The 23973-nt window shown below is 44.3% G+C and overlaps 1 protein-coding gene and 1 long non-coding RNA gene across 2 annotated transcripts in view; one reads left to right on the top strand and one right to left on the bottom strand.

Moving 5' to 3' along the window:
• Positions 1-23973, bottom strand: part of CHST11 (carbohydrate sulfotransferase 11) — a 340772-nt gene that overhangs the window by 272787 nt on the left and 44012 nt on the right. The window lies entirely within an intron of this gene.
• Positions 19529-23973, top strand: part of LOC145547043 (uncharacterized) — a 29657-nt gene continuing 25212 nt past the window's right edge. Inside the window, exon 1 of the long non-coding RNA XR_014083487.1 lies at positions 19529-19876. This is a non-coding gene — a long non-coding RNA (uncharacterized LOC145547043). The remainder of the gene's footprint in view (positions 19877-23973) is intronic.

The following is a 23973-nucleotide window of genomic DNA, read 5'->3' as shown; positions in this document are numbered from 1 at the left end:
GCACAATATTTATGTAGCCAGTTTGTACTGTATTAATTTGTGCTCACTTGTAAACGAGCTGCATAATAAAGGCAGTCGAGCTGAACAAGATCCAGTACATTCCCCAGTGATTTCCACCCCCAGGAGCCCAGGGATGGGAATTGACTTATCCACCCGCCTACACATCCTTGACCAGGGCAGGGAATCCCTGCAGTTAGCATGACTAGATGGGCATCTGCAGTGCTTGGCCTGGAATAGCAGGCTCTCATTTAACTCCTAGTTTTACAGAGCACGGAGAAGGCAATGGCACTCCACTCCAGTACTCTTGCCTGGAAAATCCCATGGATGGAGGAGCCTGGTAGGCTGCAGTCCATGGGGTCGCGAAGAGTCTGACACGACTGAGCAACTTAACTTTCACTTTTCACTTTCATGCATTGGAGAAGGAAATGGCAACCCACTCCAGTGTTCTTGCCTGGAGAATCCCAGGGACGGCGGAGCCTGGTGGGCTGCCGTCTGTGGGGTCGCACAGAGTCGGACACGACTGACGCGACTTAGCAGTAGCAGTAGCAGTTTACAGAGCAGGCTGGGCTTTGCTTCCAGGTTACCCAATTGGTCCCTCATCTCCCAGGGCAGAGACCACACTGTACTAATACAAAAGCCTGGACACGCATAAGGCTGTCTGCGAAGTCACAGGGAGAGGTCAGAAGCGGAATCCCTGATGGGTCAGGGGGTGTTGAGTTAGCCCATGTGGTGAGGAAGAACGAAGAACCATGCCCTGAATCCATTTCTGCATTCTCACAGACCCAAACATGGGCTTCCCAGGTGGCGCAGAGGTAAAGAATCTGCCTGTGAAGACAGAGGAGATGCAAGAGATGCAGGTTTGATCCCTAGGTAGAAAAGATCCCCTAGAGGAGAAAATGGCAACCCCCTCCAGTATGCTTGCCTGGAGAATCTCATGAACAGAGGAGCCTGGTGGGCTACAGTCCGTGGGATCACAAAAGAGTCAGACACAACTGAGCATACAGGCACACAGGCCAAACATACAGTGAAGAATAAGGTTCTGACAAGTGAAACTACCACCTCTTCCAAGAAGCTTTTCCTGATTCCTCACCTGGAATAGCCTCTTTCCCCCTCTATGTTCTGAGCAGTAGGTCCAAACCCCTCTTGAGTTGCTGTACCTACTAAACTGAGTTTTATTCATCTCTGTTTCTCTCCAGTGCTCAGCAGAGCAATTGGCACCTGGTAGGTATAAATAAGTCTGAGATGGAGAAGTGATACTTTCTTGGACTAGGAAGTTAAATTAGATCTCCTCTAAAGTCTGTGGTCATGGTCAGTGGTAATGGCCTGCAATTCTGTTGTTCTGTGCACATTAGAGGTGAGAGAAAAGTTCTAATTTCTTGTCTCTTCATCACACTGCAATAAACTTCCCAACCACAAGTACAGTCATTGCTTTCTTTCCATCCCTCTCCTTACAAAGCTTTGTTGTATCTTTTATGCATGCTACATGATAAATATTGACCAGATAAAGGAAAAGGTTGACTGATAAGACAGAGGAGAAAAGAGATTTGATATTCTGTTTGTCTTTTAATTACTTACTTACTTATTTTGTTTTTGTTTGTGGTGGGTCTTTGTTGCTGCTCAGACTTTTCTCTAGTTGCGACAAACAGGGGCTACTCTCTAGTCGTGGTGCACAGCCTTCTCATTGCCTTGGCTTCTCCTGTTGAGGAGCACAGGCTCTAAGGCCCTTGGGCTTCAGGAGTTATGGCACACAGGCTTAGTTGCTCCTTGGCATGTGAAATCTTCCCAGACCAGGGATCAAACCCATGTTCCCTGCATTGGCAGGCAGATTCCAATCGACTATACCACCAGGGAAGTCCTGATATTTTGAATTTTGCAGAGAGGTCAATGGAAGGCTGCCTCTGAAATCAAGCTTTTTGTTTTCCCAGTGTAGCCTTCAGAACAGGCAAGGTTATGCTACAATAACAAATGAGCCCTAACTTCACTGGCTCAGAACAACTAGGGCTTAGGTCTTAACCCCACCACGTGTCTGCTATGGGTCAAAGACACAAACATGGGCTTCCCAGGTGGCACAGTGGTAAAGGGATCGCAAAGAGTTGGACACAACTGAGCACACAGGCACATAGGCCCAAACATACAATGAAGAATAAGGTTCTGACAGGTGAAACTACCACCTCTTCCAAGAAGTCTTTCCTGATTTCTCACCTGAAATCAGGTGAAAGGGGCTGAACTCATGGAATACCACATACAGGATGAAGCCAAAGTAGCCCTACCTAGAACCTGGCAATGCCCAAGAAAAGAGGATCTCTTGAAGTTCTGGCCCCCACAATTCAGTGATTCCCACCCAGAAGAAGCACATGTCACTTCTACTCACCATTTATCAGCCAGAACTACTCACGCACTGCTCTGCATCCCACCCAGACTAGGAAGTCAGAGAGCCCAAAGCATTTGGGAAATAGTCCTCCTAGCTGCAATCCCCTCATCCCTCTTCAGACCTCAGTTAATCATTTTTCTAAATTCCCTTTCACCCCAAGAGCTTCTGCCCATCAGCACCGCCTCAGGGTGAGGCCTGGCTAAGCCTTGGTTGATTGTGAGGCATGACTCTTACTCTCCAGGTGAAAGGGAAAGGGAAGTCGTTCAGTCGTGTCCAATTCTTTGTGACCCCATAGGCTGTAGCCTACCAGGCTCCTCTGTCCATGAAATTTTCCAGGCTAAAGTACTGGAGTGGGTTGCCATTTCCTTCTCCAGGGGACCTTCCCAACCCAGGGATCTAACCTGGGTCTCCCCGCATTGCGGGCAGACGCTTCACCATCTGAGCCACCAGGGAAGCCCACTCTCCAGGTGAAACAACATACAAATGAAACTGGGGTCTGTCTATTTCAAAACCCGGCATGGCCCCTAGAAGCTGTTGAGGAGAAGGGTCTCTGTGAGTGGATGATCTTGGGAAATTCAGAGGCGAGGAAGGAATGGATACAAAATCAGAATTCTGACTTGTGTGTGCCATCAGCAGTGAATACAGATACTTGCCAAGCCCACCAGTACCTGCAGGCTGAACTCTCTCCCGTTCCTGTAGGTGACACCTTCAATGTACCGTCTTGTTCAGATCTGGCAGAACTGGCTGCCAGTTTCTGGAGAGAGACCTGGGCCCAGGGCGCTGGAAGACAGAGAGTTCTTTTGCATCCTTGAGGAAGGGGGGGCATGTCTTAGGCCAACCTCAGGCAGGGGCCCCAGACTAGCCCCTCCCAGGAGGGGCTTTGCCTTTTTGCATCTCTCTGGCACCTCCAGCACAAAGTACGCTCAGTTAACCAGAGCACAGTAAATATTTGTGGAGTTGAATAAGAAACCATGTGCCCACAGCATGTGGAGGTCTGAGGGTACAACCCTTCTCCAGGTAGGTAAACCGCAAGTACACAAGCGGGTTACTCATGACATGGCTCTGAGCGAGGCTCTTCTTCCCTGGCCTTTCAGAACAAGGTAGGGAAGAAAGAAAGGACAGAAGAAGAACTAGAGAAGGTGGGAAGATAGAAGGGAGGGAGCAGAGGAAGAGGAGAAGAAAGAGGCGCTATTACTCTGTTTTGCTTTCTGATGCTGCCTTTGCCCTTCCTCCCAGTTTAGGCCCAAGAGACTCCTCCCCCTCCCTTACTGAGGAAAGAGGGCTGTCAGACCATCGGACCCTCGGACACTACCCCAAGCAATGTTGTACAATCAAAGGATGCCACACCAGGATATAAATCCCCATAGGCATGGTGCAATCCTCAAGACATTAATGGTAGGATTCCAAGGATGCTATAGAAATGAGGTCAGAAAAGCATGACTGAGTTCATCTTTCTCTCCTGAATCACCCCATCACTGTATCCTTCCATGAGTTAACAGAGGCTAAAAAGAATAGCCACTTCCTCGGTCCTCAGATAAACATGAGGTTACATTACTGAAAAATCTCATGGGGCACTTATTTAATGTGTCTTTTTCCAGTGGTCTCTGAGCTCTGGGAACCACTGTGACCATGTCCGTATCAAACCTAATATGACAGTGTAGACACGAGGCAGTCTAGAAATACATATTAAATGAATGATATGATTTTTACCTAGCAGCCTGCAAAGATAATAAAATATTGATGAAACCCAGTGCTGGGAAGGGTATGGAGAAAAGATAAGCCACACATACTGATGGTGGAAGTGATTATAAATTGATACAAATTTTATAACATTTCTGAAAAGTGATCCAGCAATAACTTGTCTAAAATACCAAATAATTGTTGAGAGAGTCAGAGCATTCGTGTACTTTGTGCTAAAACCACCAAAATGCCTAATAATTAGGGTTTGGCTAAACAAACTATAAAACCTCCATATGATGGAATACTCTACAGTTACTAAGGAAATGGCAACCCACTCCAATATTCTTGCCTGGAGAATTCCATGGACAGAGGAGCCTGGCAGGCTACAGTCCATGGAGTCGCAAGAGTCAGACACGACTTAGTGACCAAACCACCACCACTACTAAAAAATAAAGTGACTAAATCAGCTAACAATGTTAAAATACAGTGTGTATATTTGCTCCTGTTTTGGGATAATCAGATATAAATAAATTTATATACATATATATGTATATGTATATATTATTGGAAAAGGAAATAGCAGCCCACTCCAGTACTTTTGCCTAGGAAATCCCATGGACTATAGCCTGCAAATCCCATGGACAGAGGAGCCTGGGAGGCTGCAGTCCATGGGGGTCGCAAAGAGTGGACACAAGTTAGCAACTAAACAACAACAAATGTATATATTATACAAGAAAGTATTAATAGTAGGTATCCCTGGGTATTGAGTTGTTTTAAATTGATTTACTGTATTCTCCAAGTGTTTTTTAAAGAGTACATATTATTTTTTAAAAAGGAAAACTGTACAACTATTTTCATTTTCATAGGGAAAACTATTCTAATAAAAGGAGAATATGTTTCTTAAATCACCAAACCCAATTAAACCCCTACTTCCTCCATGATGTTTTCCTTACTTACTTCAGCCTATGGAGATCTCTTCCTGCTTGTGTTAGACCCCTCCTCTATAATTCAGCAGGCTTCCCAGGTGGCTCAGTAGTAAAGAATCTGCCTGCCAGTGCAGGAGACACAGGAGACATGGGTTTGATCCTTGGGTTGGGACGATCCTCTGGGCAACCCACTCCAGTATTCTTGCCTGGAGTATTTCATGGACAGAGAAGCCTGGTGGGCTACAGCCCATGGGGTCACAAAGAGTCAGACACGACTGAGCACACACAAGTACACTATAATTCAGCACTGCCATATATTTGAGAGTCATTTGGCGAGCTGTACCCCATCTCCTGGGCCACACTGCATAAGCTCAGGAAGAGTGACACTGGGACCTGTTGCCACAGACATCTGCTAAATACGCAGCAGATGACCCATGAGGGCTTGCCAGTTAATTTCCTGATATGTTACAATGGTCTCCTGTTGCTACCTACCCCGGGCCAGACGCTGCTAACATGTGACACACACCACCACTGATCCTCATCTCAATCACACAGAGACAGCACGAGCAACCCATTACGTGTGTTGTGTGTGCATGCTCAGCCGCTCAGTCGTGTCCAGATCTTTGCGACCCCAGGGACTGTAGCCCACCAGGCTCCTCTGTCCAAGGAATTTTCTAGGCAAGAATACTGGAGTGGGTTGCCATGCCCTCTTCCAGGGTATCTTCCCAACTCAGGGATCAAACTGCATCTGTCCATCTCCTGTATTGGCAGGCAGATTCTTTACCCCCAAACCACCTGGAAATCCCCACATCCCATTACACAGATGACAAAACTGAGCCTCAGAAAGATTAAGGGACTTGCTCACATTGGCACTGCTGTCATATGCTTGTAGGACATGGATTTGAACCACAATTACATGGCACCAAGACCCACACTTCAGAGTGAATCAACCATGTCTCTATCCATACTACAAACATTGAACAGCACCTCACCTAGACTTCTCATCAAGATCAATGTAATCAAGATCAACCCTTCAAGGAGCTTGGGGGCAGAGTTCATATAAATGCAGGGGAATTAGGGGTCCACCGATCAAGAGTTAATGGAGAGATTTTCCACTAGTCATCTAGATTCTGGCCTTTGCACTCACAGACATGCTCACTTTCACAGCCTTTCCCAGTGCAGGTCAAATCTTGGTGACTTTTAAATCACGGTTTAACATCCCTTCTCCTCTCACCCTACAACAGTCATTTAGATGGGAGGATAAGTTGAGTCTGCATAAAAGATTGGTTCAATCAATATTCACCTTCGTTTTTTCCTTTTTGCCCTGGGGTGTAGTGAAAAACCATGCCTCTCAGAGTTGCTTATGACCCTCAGTGGAGATGAAAGGACTCTCTATAAACCTACTGACTCAAAAGTAGTGTGAGGTGTCAGATCACACAAAAAAGAGGAATTATCTAAATATTTAGGGTGAAAGATGTTTTTTCCTAAAACAATCTCTTGCATTATGTGGGCAGCCTGAGAAATATTTGTTACATACTTGTCTTCAAAATACTAAACTTCTGTATATCAAAAGAAAAGGAGCAAAGTTAAACAGCAAGTAAAATCATGATGGAAACATTCATTGAGGGAGACAGAGAGGAAGGAGGAAGAAAGGGGGAGAGAGAGAGGAAGGAAGTTGAATATAAAGGAGGAAGGGAGAGAGAGGGAAAGATAGAATAAGAGAAAAATGAAGGGTGAAACTATGATATATAAAGAGCTCATATAAATAACTAACAATGTCATCAAGACTCTGTAGATATATGGACAAAAACCACGGACAGGATTCTTCACAGATACAGAAAGGAAATATAACTTGATAATAGAACTAGGTAAGATACAAACTCAATAATTTAAGAGAAGCAGACCAAAACAAAAAGATGCCATATTAGTGTATCAGAGTAGCAAAGGTTTGTATGAAATGATACGTTTCCCTTTGAACAACCCCCTCGGGAGTGCAGGCGTCCTTTATCCAGCAGCGGGGCTGAGATACCAAGTGCGGTTACGCGTAACGTTTAAAGTATGACGCCCGCCAGTCCTGCTACAACCCACCACAGACAGTGATAGCGGTGTCTTTACTGGAGCAGCCCCTAAGGACTTGGTTCTAGTTAAACAGACAGCTATCTGCTTCTCTGACCTCCCTGATCCCTGTGAGCTACTGAACAGTCTTTAAAATATTCATCATCTTCTTAGCTAGCAGAGTAGCTGCCTTTAACCAAGAACTCTGATTGATACATACTTGACTTTTCAAAGCTCACTTTCTCCATGGGAAAATGCAAGGAATGATGTGTATTTCTAAGTGAAAAAAAAGCAAATCACTGTATGAGTCCAACTGTATGACATTCTGGAAAAGGCAAAACTATGGAAAGAGTCAAATGATCAGTGGTTGCCAGGGATTAGGGGGAGGGAGGAATGAATAGTTGTAGCATAGAGGATTTTTAGGGCAGTGAAAACACTGTATGATACCATAATAGTGAGCAAACCTTCATGGAAACTATGGACTTTGGGTGATTATAATGTGTCAATACAACTTCATCAGTTGTGATAAATCAGGCAGGTAGTGCATGAGTGGGGGCAAGTATATGAGAAATCTCTACTTCCCCTCACTTTTGCTGTGAATCTTGAATCGCTCTACAAAATTGTCTTAATTTTAAAAGGACATCTTCAATTATTTTTTAATTAATTAGTTTATTTCTTGGCCACACCTCAGCTTGCAGGATCTCAGTTCCCTGACCAGGAATTGAACTCAGGCCACAGCCGTGAAAGCCCAGAATCCTAACCACTAGGATACCAGGGAATTCCCTAAAAAGACATCTTTAAATTATAGGAAAAATTTATGGTTTAAAGAATTGCAAAAATGGAACTAAGCAACCTTTAAGATTCTGGGGTGGGTTGAATTGAAACCTGATATTTCCAGATTCCTGTAGTTGGATCAGATCAGTGCCATTAATAATTGGAACTCAAACAGAGATCCTTTTATATATGACCTCTACCAGGAGTTGGAGTGGGGTGTATCGCCTTCAAAATGATGTTTCTCAAAAAAGAACAGGTTGAATGTTGGGCACTGGCAAACAATAAGCACCTTGGAACACAAATCTTATTCTGTGGAGTCAAATTTTTAATATTCAAGATGTTAAATAATCTCATTATAATAATGATAAACCCAGGGCTCTGAAAATGAAACTAAGAATGCTGATCAGCAAGGGAGAGCAGCAAGGACTAATTGTGCACAGCAGGGTGTGAATTTTCAGAGCCAAGGAAGCAGAAGGATTATGCCTCAGAGAGAGTGCAGTACCCTGACTCAGAGGCAGGAGTTCTGATATCCGAGGTCGGCCACCAACTGATCATGTGGCTTAAAACAAGTCATTCTCCTTCCCTGCGGAGAAGGCACTGGCAACCCACTCCAGTACTCTTGCCTGGAAAATCCTATGGACGGAGGAGCCTGGTAGGCTGCAGTTCACGGGGTCGCTACGAGTCGGACACGACTGAGCGACTTCACTTTCACTTTTCACTTTTCATGCACTGGAGAAGGAAATGGCAACCCACTCCAGTGTTCTTGCCTGGAGAATCCCAGGGACTGGGGAGCCTGGTGGGCAGCCGTCTATGGGGTTGCAGAGTAAGACACGACTGAAGCAACTTAGCAGCAGCTTCTTCCCTGGGACTCAATAAGCACCTGAGATAAAGCCAGAGAAATGCAATATCCAGATACCTAAGTGTTTGTTAGGATATGTTGAGTAGAAGGGCTTCCCTTGTGGCTGAGATGGTAAAGAATCTGCCTGCCAGTGTAGGAGACCCAGGTTCGATCCCTGGGTTGGAAAGATCCCCCGGAGAAGGGAATGACTACCCACTACAGTATTCTTGCCTGGAGAATCTCATGGACAGAGGAGCCTGGTGGACTACAGTCCATGGGGTCGCAAAAAGAGTCCAACACGACTGAACGACTAACACACACACAAGTAAAAGGACTCAGGTAGTAACTTTCAGTGGTAACATTCTCTGGCAGGGTGGGGAAGGAGCCATCTCTTCTCCCTGGTTTTAACTGCAACGTCAATACCATTTAGACAAGAACACGCCTCCTCTTGAGTAGTACTAGATTACGCTCAATAGTGTTGATCTTCACCAAAATCAATCATCCAGTGATACCATTTAAGTGACTCCTGACCAAGCAACTGTATTAGTCAGAGACACTTGGAGTCAGAAATCCAATTCCAACCAGGGTGAACCAAAAGGGAACTTCAACGGGCAAAGCTAGCTTTGGGCATGAGTGGATTCAAGGTTTGAAGACACGTCTTAAAGACAGTGTCTCTTGGCAGCATTCCGCCTGCTCACCTGTGTGTTGTCCTCATCCTCAGGTGGCCACCAGGTGAGCTCCAGGCTTACCTTCTTTAGCGCTGCACCCCCTGTGAGAAGTGCCTGCCTCCTTCTGAACAGCTCCAGCAAGTGTCCAGTCCCTCATCTGGCTGGGCCCGGCTATGGTCACCTGTCACTGGGACAGAGATCATGGTGTTCTCATCAGCCAGCTCTGGAAAGTATGTTCATCCTGGAGTCAGATATGAGATCAGTCCCACCCACACCACAAGAAGCAAGAGTGGGGGCAGGGGGCTCCCCAGAGGCCACCACCCCTAGAGGCCACCACCCCAAGAGGCCACCACCCCCAGAGGCCACCACCCCAAGAGGCCAAGATGGATTCTGCTACAAGACAGGATGCCAGATGTATTCATTTCCCACTGCTTCTGTAACAAATTTCCAAAAATTTAGTGGCTTAAAATAACACAGATTTATCATCGTACAGCTCTGGAGGTCAGAAGTGGGAAGTCAGTCTCAGTGGGCTAAAATCAAAGTGTCATCAGGGCTGTGTCGGTTCTGGAAGCTCTAGGAAGAATGTGTTTCTTTGCCTTCTCTAACTTTTGGAAGCCACTTGCATTCCTTAGCTTGTAGCCCTGTCCTCCACCTTCAAAGCCACTGCATGACATCTTCCAATCTCTCTCTCTCTGACTCTGATGCTTTTGTCTCCCTCTTAATAAGGCCTTATTATCTGAGTCCACCCAGATAATCAGAATGATCTTTGCATCTCAAAATCATTAACTTAGTCACATTTGCAAAGTTCCTGTTGCTATATAAGGTCACATATTTATGGTTCCAGAGATTAGGATTGGACATCTTTGTGGACCATTACTCAGACTATCATTGTGGACAGGAAAGAAAAGATTACTTTTTTTAAAACTACATCTGCACCTGTCCACAGAGTACAAACGTCAGTAAAGTTGTCTCTGGCCAGCAAGGAATGTCATGTAGGTCAGAAGTTTACTAGGGACTTTGCTGGTGGTCCAATGGAGAAGATTCTGAGCTCCCAGTGCAGGGGGTCCAGGTTCAATTCTTGGTTGGGAACTAGATCCCACATGCCATAACAAAGAGTCTGCATGCTGCAGCTAAAGATCCTGCATGTCACAACTAAGTCCCAGCGCAGCCAAATAAATAATAAAAAATTTTTTAAAAGGAAGTTTACTGGACATCAAGTCTAAAGACATAAGTTCAAATTCAAGCTCTGCTCATGAACTAGCCTTCTTTCAGTCTCAGTTTACCTGTGCAATGAATATGCTTACCTCAGTGGCTGAGTTGTTGTGACACAATATTCATAAAAGCATATTTACATTGTAAACATCGTACAGATGCAGATGATCCTTTCAGAAATGAAATGTGAGGATGTAGAGGAAAATGTGGAGTCAGAGACAGATCTTATTTTCTTGGGCTCCAAAATAATTGGACAGTAGCTTCAGCCATGAAATTAAAAGACACTTGCTCCTTGGAAGGAAAGCTATGACAAACCTAGACAGCATTTTGAAAAGCAGAGACATCACTTTGCCAACAAATGTCCGTATAGTCAAAGCTATAGTCATGTACGGATGTGAGAGTTGGTCCATAAAGAAGGGTGAGCACTGAAGAATTAATGCTTTCTAATTGGGGTGCTAGAGAAGACTCTTGAGACAGCAAGGAGATCAAACCAGTCAATCCTAAAGGAAATCAGTCCTGAATATTCATTGGAAGGACTGATGCTGAAGCTGAAGCTCCAATATTTTGACCACCTAATGTGAAGAGGCAACTCATTGGAAAAGATCCTGATGCTAGGAAGGTTTGAGGGCAGGAGGAGAAGGGTGGCAGAGGATGAAATGGTTAGATAGCATCACTGACTCAATAGACATGAATTTGAGCAAACTCTGGGAGATAGTGAAGGACAGGGGAGCCTGGTGGACTATAGCCCATGGGGTCACAAAGAATTGGACATGACTTAGCAACTGAACAACAGCAACAATAATGCCACAGGGTCTCCTCACAGTAGGAAAGGTCTCATCTAAAGCAAAAAGATCACTCGTCAGCTCCGAGGCAGGAAGCAGTATTGGGAGCCAGGATTTACAAGGGAGAAAAAGACTGTATTTCTTTAGCTGCCATTAACCATTAACAACCACCAGACCTGGTCGCCTCAATTCTAGAGTTTACTCCTCATAGGATGTTGTGACCTTGAAGACAAGAGGAGCCACCTGTTCCCACCTCCGCCTTGGGACCCAGCCAGAGATGAATGATCAAGGGGCATATCAGACTCTGAGCAGAGGGAGGAGGTCATGCCATTCTTTCCATAAGTAACTTGGAGGGGAGGGTGGCAAGAAGTCTCTCTGCAGCCACATTCAGCACAGGGTTGTGGCACTGGTGGAAGGACATGTCTGGCTGGCGAGGTGGCCTGCGTGGGATATGCATGGCTTCAGCAAGCAATTCACAGACTTCCCAGGTGGTCCAGTAGTTAAGACTCTACCTTCCAATGCAGGAGGTACAGGTTCAATCCCTGGTCAAAGAGCTAAGGTCCCACATGCCTTAAGGTGCAGCCAAAAATTAAAAAAGAAAGAAAGATAGTTACCTCTAGTGGAACCAAGAACCTATAATAAGGCAATGGTCACTGATCCAGAGAAGACACATGGATCGGAGACGCTCTGCAGAAAAGAGTTAACGTAGCCAACCTGAGACTATTTGCAAGGGTGGCCCTTGGCTGGCATCTGGGAACTTGGACCCGTAGAGGGCTCTCAACATCCCCAGAATGGACAACAGTGGTTCTCTGAAACTCTTTGTATTCACAATACGGTTTACGCAGAACCCCTGCTTTCCTTCTGGAAGCCTGGAGTTTTGCTACAAGGGATCCAGCCCTACATGACTGGCCCCAGTAAGGTCCCAGAACTCCTAGGCTCAAGGGAACATCCTTGATAGACACTGCTTCACACGTGTTGTCACACTCACTGCTAAAGTGATCGAGAGCATCCTGTGTGACTCCACGGGGAGGAGGCGCTGGACTCTTGCACTTGCTTTCCTCCAGCCTCCTTTGCTGACTTTGCTCCTTTATGCCTTTGCCCTTTCCTGACTTTGCTTTGTACTCATTCACTGTAATAAGTCACAGCCATGAATATAATACATGATGACTCCTGTGAGCCATCCTAGTGAGTCTTCAAGGTTGGGGTGGTCTTAGGGACCCCTGACCCAGGCCCTTCCCCCATGCCTCTCAGTGTCACTTGAGTCCTCCTCCACACACCCAAATCAGAAGACTAGATGTGCTGAGAGTGTAGATGTTTGGTGACCTCAGTTTCTTATATCTTTCTTTTTTTTTAATATTTATTTTTATTTTATTTATTTTATTATATTTGGCTGTGCTGGATCCTAGTTGCAGCATGCAGGATCTTCAATCTTTGTTGAGGCGTGCAAACTCTTAGTTGTGGCATGTGGGATCTGACCAGGGATTGAACCCTGGCCCCTGCATTGGGAGCACGGAGTCTTAGCCACTGAACCACTAGGGAAGTCCCTCCTTATCTTTCAGTGAGACTTGGAATGCTACAATATCTAAATTCTTGATCACCGCTCATTAAAATTGCATAGTTATACATAAGTGTGTGTGTGTGTGTCTGAGCACATTGTCTTAGTTCAGGTTGCTATGACAAAATTACCATCGACTGGGTGGCTTAAACCACAAGCGTTTCTCAGTTCTGGAGGCTGACAGTGAGGGGAGGAGAGCCCACCTCGCAGCTGTAGAGAGATCCCTTCTTGCCTTGTCCTGACAAAGAGGAGAGAGAAGACTGTGAACCCATCACAAGGGCTTTACCCTCAAGACCTGATTATCTCCCAAGGCCCTGCCTCCAAATACTGTCATATTGGGGATTAGGGTTTCAGCCAATGAATTGTGAAGAGACACAGTCATGCAGCCCATAGTACGTATACTATGTTCCTCAGTAGAGGTAGGAATTTATTAAGCTTTCCTTTTTTATTCATTATCCTTAATAAAACCCCACAGATCGTTATAGAAAAATTATGTTTACAAATAGATCCATAAAAAAAATCACCGTTTTGGCTTGACCATCGAGAGTCAGGTTTGTTTTTGTCTATCTGTGTCCAGGTGAGTCAAAAGTAAACATCTTCAGATTTTCAAGTTTTGTAAATAGGAAAATTCCCTGAAATCCAAGGCCATTCCATAAATCAGTGCCTGAGGAATACTGGCCTAGTAGACTTCAGAAGTCCTCGCCAGCTCTAATGGGCTGTGATTTTTCATATGGAATTCACTCAAGACAGGTGTCTGGATCAGAAAGTGCCTTTCCAACACTATAATTTCATGTTTCTTAGATTGTATAAATCCCTCTTTAACACTCTCGTTTTTACTTTCATATACATACACTTTAAAATTTAAACGCTTTTAAATTCTTCTTTCATATTTTAGGGGAAAATGCAAGACTGAAATGCTTGAAGGAAAGCCAAAATACCAAAATTTGGATAAATTAAGCAAGTAAAAGAAAGAAAAGTGATGGGGGGTGGAAACTGTTTTTTTTATGTGCTTCCTATCTCAAAAACATAAATTCTGTCCAGTCCAGGGCCTTAACTGCCTTGTTTAGAATCAGTTCTTCACACTGGCCCAAAGTAGGTGCTCAATAAATATTTGTTAACTAAATGAATGAATTTATCAATTCATTTTATCATCAATACATCTGGAGTTGAATTTATCTATACACTATCATTAGAATTCCCTGTGCTTCCCATATATTCAGGTCGCTGCTCTCTTAAGGCAGTTTCTTTTTGCTATGGAGGCACAGAGGCAACAATTCACTTTTTCTGAGGCTTCAACAAGACAGGCAAAGGGAGTCTGGACTTTTAGAGGAAGCTGTGTTTGGCCCCTTTGATTTTCCAGGAACTGGCCCTAAGTAAACAAGTGAAGAGTTTGTGTGACCATGCTCTATGGAAGTTTCTAGAATGAGTCTCGAGGGTGGCATGTGGTCTATGGTGGTAAAGATCACAGCCTCCTTTCCAGGTCGCTATTTCTGGGCTGGGTCAGGGTAGCCTTAGGCAAATTCGCCAAATTTCTGGTGCCCTGGTTTCCATATCTATGAATTGATGATAATGACAGCTCCTCCCGAAGGGTGTTGAGATGATTAAATGAGCTAAAACACATAAAGTACTTTAAAACATATATATGTGTGTGTGTGTATATTTGGCTGTGCCAGGTGTCAGATGTGGCATGCGGGATTTTTTTTTTTCAGTTGCAGCATGTGGGATCTAGTCCCCTAATCAGCGATCGAACCCAGGTCTTCTGCATTGGGAGCAAACAGTCTTAGCCTCTGGACCACCAGAAAAGACTATATAAAGTACTTTTCAAGCTAGTGTGGACAAAAAAATGTTATCTGCCAAACCAGTAAACAATGAATGTTGCCTGCCAACAAGCTAATAGCCACTGCAGCTGCCCCGACAGTGCGTCCTGAGGTGAATTCAGGGTGGATCAAAACAGGATACTGGACCTAGATAGCTAAGGTGCACACAATAAAGAATAATTTCAATGAGCCTAGATTCTTGCATCTTCCCATACAAACTGTTGCTGTTTAGTCACTAAGTCCTGTCTGACTCTTTCAAGATCTTGTTCAGTCTTTTAGTCACATCCAACTCTTTGTGACCCCATGGACTGCAGCACGCCAAGCTTCCCTGTTCCTTCGCTATCTCCCAGAGTTTGCTCAAGTTCATGTCCATTGAGTTGGTGATGCTATCTAACCATTATGTTGTATACCTTAAGCTTATACAGTGCTGAATGTGTGTCAATTATGTCTCAATAGAACTAGAAGAAAAAAATGGGGAACAGAAAGGACAAAGGCACAAAATAGCACTGGGATCTTTGTGCTGTTGGTGCCTCAATCTCCTAGAACAGTGCCTGGCATGCAGTAAATGCTCAATAAATATGTGTTGACTGAATAGGAAACTGAGGCAAATTAAGCATTACTCCTTCTAGAGGAGAATGATGAGGCCCAGAGAGGTTGAGCAAGTTTCACAGAGCTAGGAAGCACTGTATCTAGGACCTGAATCCAGCACTTTCCACCATGAGCCGAGGACAGAATAGTAACATGTGTATGGGATTGGGTGAATAGAATGTGATACAATAGCTTTTGGTTTGAGACGAGCCAAAGGGTGGGAGTCTTCACTACTCATCTGTTAGTGTTGATGAGCAGACTATTTTAGTTTAGAATATAAAATGTAGGGGAGCCGAATTCCCCATCCCGAAGTGTGTCTTTTTGGCATAAGCATGGTTATTTAAAAAAAAAAAAAAAAAAAACGGCAGACGTGGGAGAGGCTCTGAAAATACAGTAGAAGTTACCCTTCATAAGAGATATTTCCGTGTATATGTAAATCTCCATTTGTAAGGGTGTCTCCATGCTGTACCAAGAAGAGGGAGATGACTCAATTTCTAGAAACTCTTAATGGTGGAGATGACAAGAACTTACATCTGTAGCACAACCTCACCCTTGTCCACTGCCCCTTTCCTGGTGAACCTCCCATCACTGACTCCCCATCCCAAATATCGTATTTTGTCCTAAGCTGAAGATGGTATTTATTTTTTAAAAAACATTTCCGTTTTCTTCACTTATGCTTCTTTTTTTAAAGATTGACTTATTTTATCTGTTTATTCATATTTTTGGCTGTGGTGGGTCATTATTGCTGCATGCGGGCTTTCTCCAGTTGCAGTGTGCGGGCTTCTCGTTGCGGTGGCTTCTCTTGTTACAGAGCACAGGCTCTCTGTGCTCGGGCTTCAGTAGTTGTGGCGCACAGGATCAGTAGCGGCTTGAGGGCTCTAGCGTGCAGGCTCAGCAGGGGTCAAACCCATGTCCCCTGCATTGGAAACAGATTCTTTACCACTGGACCACTAGGGAAGTTCAGAAGATGGTATTTAAAGTGAGGACTTCCACCTTTTCAGGGAGTAGAACCTAGAAGGGAAGAAGCTCCTTCTCTCCTACCACATAGGGTCTAGAGCAGATGGCTCATTGCAGGAGGTAGTGGTCAGATCACCCTGGCCTCCAAGCCTGCAGGAACCCTGATGGGCCAAATCTACACTCCCTGTGGCTCAGTTTGACTAGGTAATAACGTGAACAATGCCTCCCGTGTGCTTGCTGCTACTGCTAAGTCACTTCAGTCGTGTCCGACTCTGTACGACCCCATAGACGGTAGCCCACCAGGCTCCCCCGTCCCTGGGATTCTCCAGGCAAGAACACTGGAGTGGGTTGCCATTTCCTTCTCCAATGCATGAAAGTGAAAAGTGAAAGTGAAGTCTCTCAGTCATGTCTGACCCTTAGCGACCCCATGGACTGCAGCCTACCAGGCTCCTCCGTCCATGGGAGTTTCCCGGCAAGAGTACTGGAGTGGGTTGCCATTTCCTTCTCCCCGTGTGCTTAGGACAAAGCAAAAGACAAGCAGAGGCTTAAAGGGAACCAGATTTCAAACCCTCTACCCTCCAGCTGTACAGCCTTGAGCAACCTACTTCTTTTTGACCCTCTGTTTTCTTATCTGCAAAATAGGAATAAATAAAACCCACTTTCTGGGGCTTTTAGAAAGGTCAAATGAGATGATGCCTATGAAAGGAGGAAGAGGGCAGAAAGGGGAATGTTGCCCACCGACCTCCCAAAAGACAGAAAAACCCATAGATCAAGCAAAGCTAAGTTCATCAGACTGATTGCAGTTAAGAGAGAACGTCACCATGACATTTGAAGGATGTCTCAGAAGAAGGATATCTCAGAGGATAATTAAAGGGTTTAGGGCTGGAGATGGTTGGTTTCAAAATGTGTCTTGCATAGCTGGGGATTGTCCCAACTTGGGGCATAGACAATGATAAAAATAGCTTTTGACCTGGTATCAGTCAAGTAGTGGGATTCTTCATTACAAAGCTGTTAGTCTTGACAAGCAAACTATTTGAGTTGGCTTACATTCTTATATTTGTTAAGACAAAATTCAAGCAAGTAAATATGAAGGTCTAATTGGCTTTATTAGGAAATTTATGAATGGGGCAGCATCCACAGTGCTCTGAGGGGGTTGAACAAATTGGAAGGTTTATGTAGAAGAAGGATGGGGCAGGGGAGCTATTAGCAAAAGACACAAAAGGATTATTTTTAGTCTAGGACATCTTTTATGGCAGAGGGAACTACAAAGGTTTTACACACACATTGCTTCCTCTTCTTCTGGGGGTCGGGGCAGGCAGGAATAGATATACTCCCCTTGAAAATCACCTCATTTGTGCTGACCAGAAATTTTCAGGCTGGTTGATTAAGGTTACATTTCTGGTGAACACTGAAACTACAATTAGGTTAGGTCTTAAATCTAGGTTTGGTATCATGGGCTTTAGCACAAGTGACACCATTTTGGGTCTGTGGTTTTTCTCTTTAATATATTCCAGGAATAAATATTTTTTTCTTTTCCCAGTATTAACACAAGGACAGAGAAGTGTGTTTGCTCAGTTCGGAGTGTGTCATCAAGCATGTCAGCAGAATGACCTCATTTAATTCCGCAACAGTCCCAGGAGGACTTATCTTAGCCATCCTTCCCTGAGGTCCTAGGAAGTAGATTTTATTCATTGCTACTTGAAAGATGTAGCAATATCAATAACCTCAAAGATGTAGAAATATCAATAACCTCAGATATGCAGATGACACCACCCTCATGGCAGAAAGCAAAGAGGAACTGAAGAGCCTCTTGATGAAAGTGAAAGAGGAGAGTGAAAACACTGGCTTAAAACTCAACATTCAAAAAACTAAGATCAAGGCATCCAGTCCCATCACTACATGGCAAATAGGTGGGGAAACAATGAAAACATTGACAGCCTTTATTTTCTTGGGCTTCAAAATCACTGCAGATGGTGACTGCAGCCATGAAATTAAAAGACACTTGCTCCTTGGAAGAAAAGCTATGACCAACCTGGACAGCATATTAAAAAGCAGAGACATTACTTTGCCGACAAAAGGTTTGTATAGTCAAAGCTATGGTTTTTTCCAGTAGTCATGTATGGATGTGAGAGTTGGACCATAAAGAAGGCTAAGCACTAAACAATTGATGCTTTTGAACTGTGGTATTGGAGAAGGCTCTTGAGAGTTCCTTGGACGGCAAGGAGATCCAACCAGTCAATCCTAATGGAAGTCAACCCTGAATATTCATTGGAAGGACTGATACTGAAGCTGAAACTCCAATACTTTGGCCACCTGATGCAGTGATTCATTAGAAAAGACCCTGATGCTGGTAAGATTGAAGCCAGGAGGAGAAGGGGATGACAGAGGATGAGCTGGTTGGATGGCATCACTGACTCTATGGACATGAGTTTGAGCAAGCTCTGGGAGATGGTGAAGGACAGGAAAGCCTGGTTTCCTACAGTCCATGGGGTCACAAAGAGTCGGACATGACTGAGTGACTGAACAAGAACCTGAAAGATGAGGAGACTGAAGTCGGCAGGCATTATTATTCATTCTGCTGCTGCTGCGTCGCTTCAGTTGTGTCCGACTCTGTGTGACCCCATAGATGGCAGCCCACCAGGCTCCGCCATCCCTAGGATTCTCCAGGCAAGAATACTGGAGTGGGTTGCCATTTCCTTCTCCAGTGCATGAAAGGGAAAAGTGAAAGTGAAATCACTCAGTCGTGTCCGACTCCTAGCGACCCCATGGACTGTAGCCCACCAGGCTCCTCCATCCATGGGATTTTCCAGGCAAGAGTACTGGAGTGGGGTGCCATTGCCTTATTCATTCTAGAGGGGAAAAATTGAGACTCAGACAAGTTAAGGATTTGCTGGAAGCTCACAGAGCTAGTCAGTAGTGGATTGAGAATGTGAATCTAGCATTTTTTTAAAAAAGATTTTTTTATTTGATGTGGACAACTTTTTAAGTCTTTATTGAATTTGTTACAATATTGCCTCTGTTTTACATTTTGCTTTTTTTGGCCCCAAAGCACATCTGATCTGAGCTCCCCAGTTAGGGATTGAACCCTCACCCCCTGAATTGGAAGGTGAAGTCTTAACCACGGGGCCACCAGGGAAATTCTGAGCACTTTTGACTGTGAGTTGAATATGCATACATCATAATATTTCCTTAAACCAAATGAGGAAAAATGGAGCTATCTAAGTAGTATTTGTAATAGCCCAATCCAGAGAAAAGAAATCTGTCAACAACAGAGTGGATAAATGGAATACTCGACAGCAAAGTGAAGTCACACAATGGAATATTCTACAGCAAAGAACATGAAGGGGACACGGTCACCTGTCCCAACATGGATGCATCTCACAGGCACACATCAAGGGAAAGAAGTTGGACACAAGAAACTACCTACTGTGTGGTTCAACTCATAGAAAGTTTATGAACCCATCGGTTAGAGGCTGCTGCTGCTACTAAGTCGTGTCAGTCATGTCTGACTCTGTGCGACCCCATAGACGGCAGCCCGCCAGGCTCCCCCGTCCCTGGGATTCTCCAGGCAAGAATACTGGAGTGGGTTGCCATTTCCTTCTCCATTATCGGTTAGAGGAAAGGACCACAATTCCTTTGGGAAGGAGGCAGAGGTAAGCAGTAGAGAAGCCTGCAGGGCAGGGCAGGTGTCTGGGAAGGAGGCAAAGCTCTATTTCTTTATGTCTTTACCTGGAGAGTGGTCACACAGCTGTGCTCACCTGTGCTAACTCACTGAGGATCACACTGATGGACTGAATTTTCCTATATATTTTTACTTAAAACTTTTCTTTTAAGCAGGGATATTTCTACTGTGTTTCAAATGTTAATTTCAGGATTGCTATTCCAGAAGATAGATGTCTGTGATCTTCCAAGTTGAAATTAAATGTGCAAATGCCCCAAAAGCACTCAACACAGCGTCTGGAATGGAGAGCTACACCATATAAATTCTAGCAAGTGTTATTATTACTCTTATTATGTCTTTGACTTTCCAAACGGCAATGGAGAACTTTTGAAAAGCACACTACGACTAATTCCCAGCTTGAGTGCCAGGAGTTCGCTTAAAGGGGGCCAAGGAGTGGTACCAAAGTGTAATCCCCCCACCATCTAGGACCTTTACGAGCATGGCCACGGGCCATGAAGGACTGGCAGGGGGCGGTGGGGGTCCCGGGAGGGCCTCGGCTGTCTGCCAGCCTCCAGATCCCCTCCCGGGTCCATATGGTTTTCTTTGCCCTTTTTCCATTACCGGCACAGGACACCTTTTTATAACGTGAGCTTCTGGACTCAGCCTGAGCACAGGCACATGTACTTGTAGGAAAAACAAAGCAGATACTGGACGCAGGCAGCCACCAGGGCCAGCTGCCACTGCCACCAAGTTAACTGTGTCCCACCCCAAAGGTCTTCTCTTCTCCCAGGGTACCTACACCTCTTCCCCACCTTGCGCCTCGCTCCCGCGGCCGCCTAAGCCTGCATGCTACCCTGGGTCTAGTGCCCCCCGTGCATGCTCATGGGGCTGAGTTGACACACACATATCACATGTACATTCTTACTCATACAGGCTCATGTGCTGACAGTCATGTGCTCACACACATGCACACATGCACGTTCACGCCATCTCACATCAAGAATGACTCAGGACAAAGAACGCCATTTGTCCACTAGGAGAACCTGAACCCTGCGCACGGTTTCTCAAACCATGGTCCCCATAAATCCCTCTACACAATCACCTGCTATGTGAAAACATGCATCCTGAAGGTGAAACTACAGCATCCTGGCCCAGGGGGGTTGCATTTTAAAAAGTCACACAGGGGTGTTTTTTCTTACGGCAAACCTAAGAGCCAGAGATCTTTCTAGAAAGACAAAGGGATGCTTGGGCGCTAAGGAAAACACTTCTGAGACAGGAGTGCCCGGGGCAATGCGAGTCCTCACCCCTGACCCCAAGACCCCCTGCTCTGGGTCTGGTTGAACTCGGAGGAGGCTGAGACCTGCTACGGGACAAGAGGGAGGCAGAGGTTGGGTTTTTGCACTTCAGCAGTAATGGAAGCATATTCCCAAAGGCTGGAAGAGAGCAGATGTCACACTCTACAGCAGGGTTATTTTCTCAAACCCTGGAAGCTTTGGATGGGGACTTTTATACTAGGTTGCTTGACTATCAATTGACAGGTAATATACTATCCTAGCTTTTAATGGCTAAAACAACAACCATTTTATTATCTCACAAAAATTCTGTGGGTTGACCAGGTGGTTCATTTTTGTAACCGCAAAACCAACCCCAAACTGGCCCTATCCTGTTTTGAACAAGATACTGAGTTGTTTTCCAGAGACAAGGAACAAAACTCCAAGTCAGGCAGCTGCCATGCGCAGAGGAGAGTTTGACCTCAGACCACACCTGAAACCCAAGGACAGGGGCATGACCAGAACCTGAAGGCTGGAGCCTTTTTAGAAGCACAGGGTCCGTTGTCCAGGAAGACCTGATGCTGAAGTCCCTCTAGCACACCTTACCGTAAAAGGCCAAGTTCCAGTGCCCTCCAGTCAAAACCTGCCCACCAGCACCACCACAACCCAGCCTTCCTCCTCTAACTCATAGAAGTTTGACGGAACCCCAGACTGGGGAGGTAGATTTGAGCCTTGCCTCCTGTCTCCTTGCTGGTCCACCTCACAATATACCTCTTTCTTTTCCCAAAAACCAGTACTGTAATGTTGGCTTCCATGTGTCTTGGGCATTGAGCCCTTTGCATCGTAACAATATCTGCTGGCCTCACTTGGGATCTCTTCTGTGGCTTCAGTAAGATGGCAGCTGGGACTGGAACATTCAAAATGGCTTTGCGCACACATCTGGCATCATAGCAGTTGGAAGGCTGGACCTCTCTTTTCTCTCCCATGGTCACAGAGCTAGCTTGGGCTTCTTCACATGGCAGCTGGATTGCAAGAGTGAGCATTCTAGGAGAAAAGAAGTCCTTCCTCTCCCCTGGTTTTCACACCATCTTGAAACAATCATGAATGAATGTGTCTTTGCTTGTGCTGTGCATGCTGTTAAGTCACTTCAGTCATGACTTAACTTTAGGGCTGACTCTTTATGACCCTATGAACTGTAGCCCACCAGGCTCCTCTGTCCATGGGGATTCTCCAGGCAAGAATACTGGAGTGGGTTGCTGTGCCCTCCTTCAGAGGATCTTCCCAATCCAGGGATCAAACCTGTGTCTCTTAATTCTCCTGTATTGGCATGCGGGTTTCTTTACCACTAGTGCCACCTAAGAAACCCTGTCTTTGCTTAATAAAGTTAACCATTATAGCATCAACTAGAATTTTTTCAATTAATCTACACTAGTTTTTCATACCATTAGGTGTCAAGGAAGAAAGCAGAATGTTTTGACAACATCCAGATTTTCTGTTTTATAAGAGAGAAAAAACCTTTCCTGGAGTCAACCATGAATGGAGTACCTTCCTCACAGAGGCCAAATGATTCCTTCAAGACAGACTATTTTGTTTTCAGATGTGAAAAAAATGTTAAATATATTACATTTCTAAACAAAAGCATTAGAAAAAATCTTAATGACCTTGGGTTTAGCAGTGATTTCTTAAGTAGAACATAAAAAATCATGAACTGTGAAAGAAACAAAAATCAATGAATTGGACTTCATCCAAACTTAAAACTTTTGTTCTTCAAAAGACAGCTTTGAAAATTAAAATGCAAACCCAGCTGGAAGGAAAATATTTGCAAAACATATAGTTGACAAAGGACTTATATCCTTTGAATATAAATAGTACTAACAATTCAATGAGAAGATAAACAACCTAATAAAAAAAATAGACAAAACATTTGAACAAACACTTCACCAAAGAAGTGGCAGATAGACACATGAAAAGATGTTAAACATATTGCTAATTAAAGAACTAAAAATTAAAACCACAATGAGATAATATCTACCACCAGAGTGGCTAAAATTAAAAAGACTGGCCATATCACAGCAATAGAGAAACAGACATAGAGAAACATATGAACATATGGACATGGGGAGAGGGGAGGAAAGGGTGAGATGTATGGAAAAAGTAACATGGAAACTTACATTACCATATGTAAAATAGGTAGCCAATGGGAATTTGGGAATTTGCTGTATGGCTCAGGAAACTCAAACAGGGGCTAGGGACGGAGATGGGAGAGAGGTTCAAAAGGGAGGGGATATATGTATACCTATGGCTGATTCATGTTGAGATTTGACAGAAAACAACAAAATTCTGTAAAGCAATTATCCTTCAATTAAAAAAATTAATTAATTTTAAAAAATGCCAGAGTCACAAAAGAGTGAAAAAATTAAGAGCAGTTAAGAAACAGAGAAGACAGAAAGAAGATGCAACATATGTGTACTTAAAATTCAGGAAGAGAGGAAAGAATGAATGAGGCAAAAGTAATATCTGAAGAAATAATGGTTGACAATTTTCTGAAACTTTCCAAAATGTCAAGCTACAGATTCAAGAAGCCATGCAAATCTCAAGCAGGATAAAATTTAGGATTAGAAGATGTGGTCTACATTATGCTTTTGTATATACTTATTTTGTATATTTCCACTGAATTCTTTTATAGTTCTTATAGTTTTCTATCTTTTTGGTAACTAATTATGTAATACACAATATGTGGCATAAATGCTGCAACTACTTTCTCCAGGGTCAGTGTCAGAAATCATTCATTGGTCATCTGATCGAGGCTGGTGCAATA

This window comes from Giraffa tippelskirchi, chromosome 4, assembly GCF_054371585.1.
Source record: "Giraffa tippelskirchi isolate mGirTip1 chromosome 4, T2T-mGirTip1v1.2.pri, whole genome shotgun sequence".
Lineage (NCBI taxonomy): Eukaryota > Metazoa > Chordata > Mammalia > Artiodactyla > Giraffidae > Giraffa > Giraffa tippelskirchi.
Note: the sequence above shows the minus strand (reverse complement) of the source record. Positions and strands in the feature narration are given on the sequence as shown.